Source organism: Nycticebus coucang, chromosome 2 (assembly GCF_027406575.1).
Source record: "Nycticebus coucang isolate mNycCou1 chromosome 2, mNycCou1.pri, whole genome shotgun sequence".
Taxonomy (NCBI): Eukaryota; Metazoa; Chordata; class Mammalia; order Primates; family Lorisidae; genus Nycticebus; species Nycticebus coucang.
Window position 1 is genome coordinate 105,658,449 of NC_069781.1, and position 7,442 is coordinate 105,665,890.

Below are 7,442 nucleotides of genomic sequence, written 5' to 3' on the forward strand. Positions count from 1 at the left end.
CCTTGCTTGGTGCCCAGCCTCGGAGCAAAATCGGCCCCCATCCGCAAAATGCTACCCGCCTGTACCTGTCCAATAGCCTCCGGGGTCCCTGCCCGCCTCCAAGGGCACTGCTGTGGGCGCCCCACTGATGTGGCATCCTTGTGTGGTGGTGCCTTTCAGCCTGCAGGTTTTGCCCCCCTGAGGTTTTCTGGGTACAGTGATTGAGTTTAGAATGTTAAAACAACCTTGCATTTCCCGGTAAAATTTAGTTATGTTATTCCTATTGTTTGAATTAATTTGCCAAATTTCGTTTAGAATTTTTGCATCAAAAATCATCAGGGTTCTCAGTTTAATGTGTTCCTTTCCTGTAATGCCTTTTTCTGGTCTTGTTATGAGAAGAATACTACACTTATTAAATGACTTGGTAAGTATTTCTTCTTTAATTTTTTGAGTTTGCATAGAATTGGTATTTTAGATTGGTGAAATCAGATTCATAGATTGGTGAAATTCAATATTGCAGCGATTTGAGAATGTATATTTTGTGGAAAGTTTTTTAACTATAATTTCAAACTTCTTTCATAGATATAAGGGTACGGAGCCTATCCATTGCTTCTTAACTGAGCTTTCAGCATCTTTCAAGGAATTTATCTTGGTTGTCAAATTTCTTGGCATAAGGTTATTCATAATATGTTCTAATTATTCTCTAATATCTGTAGAATGTGTAGCGATGTAATTTCTCATTTCTATTCTGGTAATTTGTGTCTATTTGCAAATTTTACTGATGATTCTGACTAGAGATTTATCAAGATTATTGTATTTTCCCCAAACCAGCTTTTGATTTTATAGATTCTCCCACCCATTTTTTTATTCTACTCTGATCTTTACAGTTTCCTTTCTGCGGATTTGTTTTTCATTTGTTCTTTATCTAGTGTCTTCAGGTAAAAACAGAGAATATTCCCAAGACCAAGGTTACCTAGATACCTTCTCCTGTTACTGTAGAGGTTTAAATCTTGGTCTAAAAAGTTGATTTTACAACAGTGGAGAGTAGATTGATGATTACTAGAAGCTGTATTGGGGAGCGGATAGGAGTTGTTGGTCACAGGTACAAAGTTTCAGGTAGACAATAGGAATAGGTTTGAAATCTGTCGCACAGTGGGGTGAATATAGTTAATAATAATGTGTATTTCAAAATAAGTAAGCTTCACATCTCACAACAAAAATAATAGGTAACAGAGGTGATGGATATGTTATTGAGTTTGATTTAATTATTCCATGTCACATACATATATCAAAACATCACACTGTACCCCAGAAGGAATTAAGTTTTCATTGTAGGTAATTTTTACTTCCCCCTCGCCTTACTAGAGAGGGGATAATGAGAAGAAGGTAAATCTGCAAGATGGGAAATATTTACACCTGTTCTCTTTAACATTTTTCAGAGCACACTTCCTATGCTGGTTGTAGGAGGCTCCTAATGTTCAGGTTCCCCATTCCCCACCCTCACCAAATGCATCCCCCTTTCCACAGGATTCCTCAGTTCCTTCTGTTGAAGAGGTAGCATCTGCTTCTATTGATTCTTGACTCTGAGTCAGGCCACGTGACTTGTTCTGGTCAATGGGATGCCAGCCTATAATATGACACTTGAGAAGGCTCAGGACAGACTTGAGGTTTTCTATACTACTGTTAAGTGCATGTTCCTGGTCTCAGGCTAGAAGGTGAGTTGTGAGCAGAATCATCCCAGATGGGGCCATCCTAGACCAGCCAGAAACAACTTTCTTGGGCAGGTGAGTGACCTGGCTGAGATGGAAGCACTGCTAAGTGGGAACAGGGCCGTGCAGACCTGTGAGCTCAGGTGGTGTTGTTGCAGGCAAAAGGGGCTATGTGGTTGTCACAAAGCATTATTGTAGTTGGAGAGAATAATTGGGGAAAGCTGCCCATAATGTCTAATGATCATTTGTCAGTAAAATTTCTATGTTGAAATAGTTGTAGCAAATTAGATGTCAGTTGATTCAGCAGATTTCTAGAGTTTCTGTATTTGTTTTTCAAAATAGCTTTGATATGTAATTCACCTATTTGAATTGTACAGTTCAATGATTTTTGGTGTGTTTATAAAATCGTGCATTTAGTGCAATCCATGTTAGAACATTTTTATTACTCCAAAAAAATTTCACCCCACTCAGACATAATCCTCCAACCTTGTAAACACTCCAGCCCTTGGCAACCACTGATGAACTTTCTGTCTCTATAGATTTGTCCTTTCTAGACATTTCATAAAAATGAACTCATGTGATCTCTCATCTTTTATGACCAGTGACTTTCATTTACTATATTGTCAGGGTTCATTTGTGTTGCATTATTTCATTATTTCATTTATTTTTTCCCCAGTCAACAATTTAGTAATTAAAATTCATCTAAATTAATATCCGTGTTTGTGTGTGTGTGTGTATTAAAGTTACAACCAACAATTTAGTAATTAAAATTCATCTAAATTAATATCTGTGTTTGTGTGTGTGTGTATATTAAAGTTACAACTTTTGTATCTGTAAGGCTATTTTTAAGTTTTATATAGTGATAAAATGTGCATAACATAAAATTTACTATTCTAAACCTTTTTTTGGTGTAAATTTAGTGGCATTACGTACATTTACATTGTTGCGCAACCCTCACCGCTATATGTTTCCAAAATTTGTTCATCATCCCAAACAAACACTCTGTACCCATTAAATAATAACTCCCCATTCTTTCTTTCTCTGAGGCCCTGGTCACCACTTTTCTAATTTATGTTTATATAAATTTGCTTATTCTAGATACTTTAAGTGGAATATTATATGATATTAAATATAATATTTTAATATTTAGTAATATTTTTTGTTTCACTTAGTGTGATGTTTTCAAGGTTCATCCATGTTGCAGCGCATATCAGAATGTCCTTTCTTTCTAAGGCTGACTAATATTACATTTTATGGATCTACCATATTTTTATCTATTCTTGTGTTAATGAACATTTGGGTTGTTCCACCTTTCTGCTATGTGAACAATGCTGTTATGAACATTCATGTTCAAGTTTTTTATATACCCTGTTTCCTTATTTTAAGCTGTGCTCCCAAAGATGCGCTAGGTCTTATTTTCAGGGGATGTCTTATCTTTCCTGTAAGTAGGTCTTATTTTCGGAGGATGTCTTATTTTCGGGGAAACAGGGTAGATGTATATTTTGGTTTCTTTTGTGAAATAAGGAGAAATATTATACATTATATATTGGCCTTTGTCCCTGGTTTCTGACTTGGATCTCCTAAATCACTCAGAATTTTTTAGGTATTAGGAGCTGCTTTTTTTCCTAATGGGAAGACTTTTTTTGAGATCCTAGATGGGAGTTGGTCACCAGAAAGACAAGCCATGGTTAGAAGCTTGAAACTTTCAGCCCCCTCTCTTCCCCACCATTCTCTGGAGAAGGGGAAGGGACTGGAAATAGAGTTAATGATCAATCATGCCTACATGACAAAATTTCCATAGAGATCCCTAAACTGTGGGGTTTGTAGAGCTTCCCAATTAGTGAACACATTCATGTGCTGGAAGGGTCACACAACCTGACTCCACAGGGACAGAAGCACCTGTGCTCAGGAACTCACCTATGTATCTACAGGTGGCTGGTCATCTGTTCCCTGTATCATATCCTTTATTGATAAAATGAACCAGTAAATATAAGTATTTCCCTAAATTCTGTGTGCCGTCCCTGTGGAATATTGAACTATAGGAGGGGGTCATGGGAGCCCTGACTTCTAGATAGTAGGTCAGAAACACAAGTCACAACCTGGGGGCTTGCAGTTGTTGTCTCAAGTGAGCAATAGTCTTGTGGAACTCAGCCCTCAACCTGTGGAGTCTCCACTAAGTCAAGTTAGTGTCAGAATTGAGTTAAATTGTAGGATGTCCAGTCATTGTCCACTAGATAATTGGTTGATGGTGAGTTAAAACCCCCCATATTTTGGTTGTGGAAGTGTTCTATGTCGAGTGGTGAGTACAAGAATTTAAAAAAATTGTTTGGTTGGAGTGGTGCCTGTGGCTGAAAAGAGTAGGGCGCCAGCCCCATGTGCCGGAGGTGGCGGGTTCAAACCTGGCCCCGGCCAAAAACTGCAAAAAAAAAAAAAATTGTTTTGTTTTTGTATACATACCTCAGAGTAAAAGTGCTGGATCATATAGTAACTTTACATATAACCATTCTCAAATGATTAAGGAAACTGCCAGATTTTGTTCCAAAGTCGCTACACCATTTTTATTCCCACTAGCAGTTTACGAGGGCTCCATTTTCTCCACATCATCAATATTGGTTATTTTTTTTTATTATAGCCATCATTGGTGAGTTTTAGGATTTTTAAATTCTGTAGAATTGGAGCATGCAATCTTCCAAAGTAAGTTTTAAATGCAAATTTAATAAAATTGATAGCATTTTGTCAACAGTAAGCACCTTAAGATAAATTTCATTTATAAACACTATTTCATATTATAGGACTTTAAGCCCTTCCACCAAAAAGTATAAAATGAAATTTTTATAAATATAATTCAATTTCTGTCTTGGTTAGGGGTGCTGTAACAAATTACTATACACTGGGTAATTTATAAACAATAGAAATTTATTTCTTACAGTTCTGGTGGCTGAGGAGCCCAAGATCAAGGCATAAACAGCTTTCATGTCTGGTAAGGACCCACATGCTGGTTTATAGATAGCACTCTTCTTGCCGTGTCCTTGTGTTGCAGAAGGGACAAGGGAGCTGCCTTTAGTAAAGGCACTAATCCCATTCATGAGGGCTTCAGCCATAACACATAATTCCAAAGGCCCACCTCCTAATGTCATCACAATGAGGGTAAGGGCTTCAACATATGAATTTGGCAGGGGGAGGGGACACAAACATGTAGTCCATAATAATATCCAAATACTAAGAGGAAGAAAAACAGGAATTATTTTCCTGCTTACATTTTCTTTGAAGAATAAACTTTTGCTTTGTTATTACAGCATACCAAATACTGTGTTATACTCAGTGTATGTGAATAACTTGGTATCTCTTGGGGGTGGGGAACTTGTGGCCTTGGGGCCAGATGTGGCCCTCTGTATTTTTGAGTGCAGCCTTCTGGTTAAATCCAAATTTTACAAAATAAATCCTTTTAATAAAGGACCTAGATAGATTTCACATTGTGTCTAAAGCCAATTCTACTTTCAACAAAATGTTTAAAATATGATTTGTATCTGGAATGGAATGCCGAAGATGATTTTAATTGTCTCATATAGTAATAAAACAAAGACTTCACACTCACCAATTTTTCTTGTTTGAGAAGGACACTACTTAAGGAGTTTAAATATAGTCTTCTGAAAAAGTTTCTTAGCTTTTCACCATTTCGCTTAATAATTTCGAAAGTTAAACTTGTAAAATTTTTAACTTCCTTTCAGTTTCTACTTCAATTGGTACCAGATTGGCATTTTATTTTTAAACTAAAAGCTTCATTTAGTAATTGATATCTCTCAATTCAAATGTATTTGGTGTTTTTACTTTTGGTATTGAAAGGAGTACAGCTTATATTCTGCATGTATAAAATTCTATTTAAAAAACGTACACCCCTGGCTTTGCGCCTGTAGGACAGTGGTTAAGGCACCAGCCACATACACCAAGGCTGGCAGGTTCAAACCTGGCTAGAGCCAGCTAAACAACAATGACAACTGCAAGAACAACAACAAAAAAATATCCGAGTGTTGTTGCAGGCCTGTAGTCCCAGCTATGTGGGAGGCTGAGGCAAGAGAATCACTTAAGCCCAAGTGTTTGAAGTTCCTGTGGGCTGTGACGCCACAGCACTCTACCAAGGGCAACATAGTGAGAGTCTGTCTCAAAAAATGAAAAAAAAAAAAAAAAACTTACCCCTTCAGATGTAATCCTTCAGATTCTTTTTATGTCTGGATTAGATTTTGATTTCCTTCCTTCCTTCTTCCCCCAGAGAAGTGAAGAAAAATTCAGTGTCATCTTTTACGCCTTCCCTAAAATGAGAATTGTTTTCCCTAGAAAGTCATGTAGTTGTTTCAGCGAATGCGTCAGTTTTATTGTTGTGATTGAAGGTATTTCTGTGTCTCCTTTTTCTCCTCCTGGGTGGGCCTTAGCAGTTGGGAAGAGCAGTAGGTCATGTTAGTGGAAATGGATCTCCAAGAGTGGTATTGAGGATATAGCCGTGTGTCACTGGGTGGAATGCTGGCCTGCTGCTTCTCCCATTGTGTTCACACCAGAATGCCAGGAAAAGTGATTATGGAATCATGTGAAATATTTTCCACTTAGCACTTTTGGAAATATCGTTGTTTTGTACTTCTAGTTCTTAGTTGTAGTTTATCCTTTGTCTTAGATACTAGTGTTGGTCACAGAAAGTCCTGGTTTGAAGCAGGCTAAATTTGAGAGAAATAGGAAGTTAACTATTTGCATAAGTGAGATTTATACAGTCAGATGCATACCCTGTTGGTTGTTAAAATCCCATCTTTCAAGGACCAATTATGGGATACACAGTTCATCAAAAATAACATTTGTTATCTTTTGAGGGTTCATCTTTCAATAATTGTTCAATTGTTCAATAATTTTTGGGAGATTATAGGCAAAATTACTCTTAATAGAAATACTGTTATGTTTTACTCACAGTATTCTAATGTTGAGGGGCCAATATGCTCCCATTATGATAGTAATGTTAAATGTATTCCCATATTTAAATAAAACATGTAGAAATAAGAATTTGTAGGAAGTGCTGAATGAAGAAGGAAAATAAATGGAGTTATATTTTAATATGTGGAAAGCCTTGAGAAAGGACTTCACTCTACCTGACCAGGTTGGTATTATCTAATATTATATATTGTGTACCAATATTAGTACAATAATTTAATAAAATAACTTCTTGGTGATATATTAGTTAAAAAATTATGAAGTGTTTAGTATGTCTTTTTACATAGAAATAGAAATAATTAGATTATCAAATAATAAAAACCAACAGAATGACTGCAAAAGATGAGTCTGGTCCTGGGAATCTGAAGTCTCTGTAAATCTGGAGTGGTGCATCCCGGCTGCAAAAGAGATCCTTGGGAAAATTGTGGACAACCAAGACAGACCAGCTGGCTTGTTAAATATTCCACATCCCCTCTCCCCCACTGCTTGTTGGCCAGACAGTGAATTATGGAAGGGCCTGTCCTCACCTGAGATCTTTGTGTAGACACATGGGATGAAGAAGCTGGATAATAACTTGGGTGACTACAGACACCCTGCCTGGGACATCAAGCAAGCTACAGGCGCTCCTGCCCAGAAGCACTCCTTACCCGCTCAAAATGCTCCCAAGCAGGCAACTGCTGATGGCCTTTATAGATGTTTAAAGACAAATCTAAAACCCAAAGGGGAGCCTACAGAAGAGGTCACCAAATATTTTAGGAAAAGCAGCAGCTGAAAGCTCAAGAAACA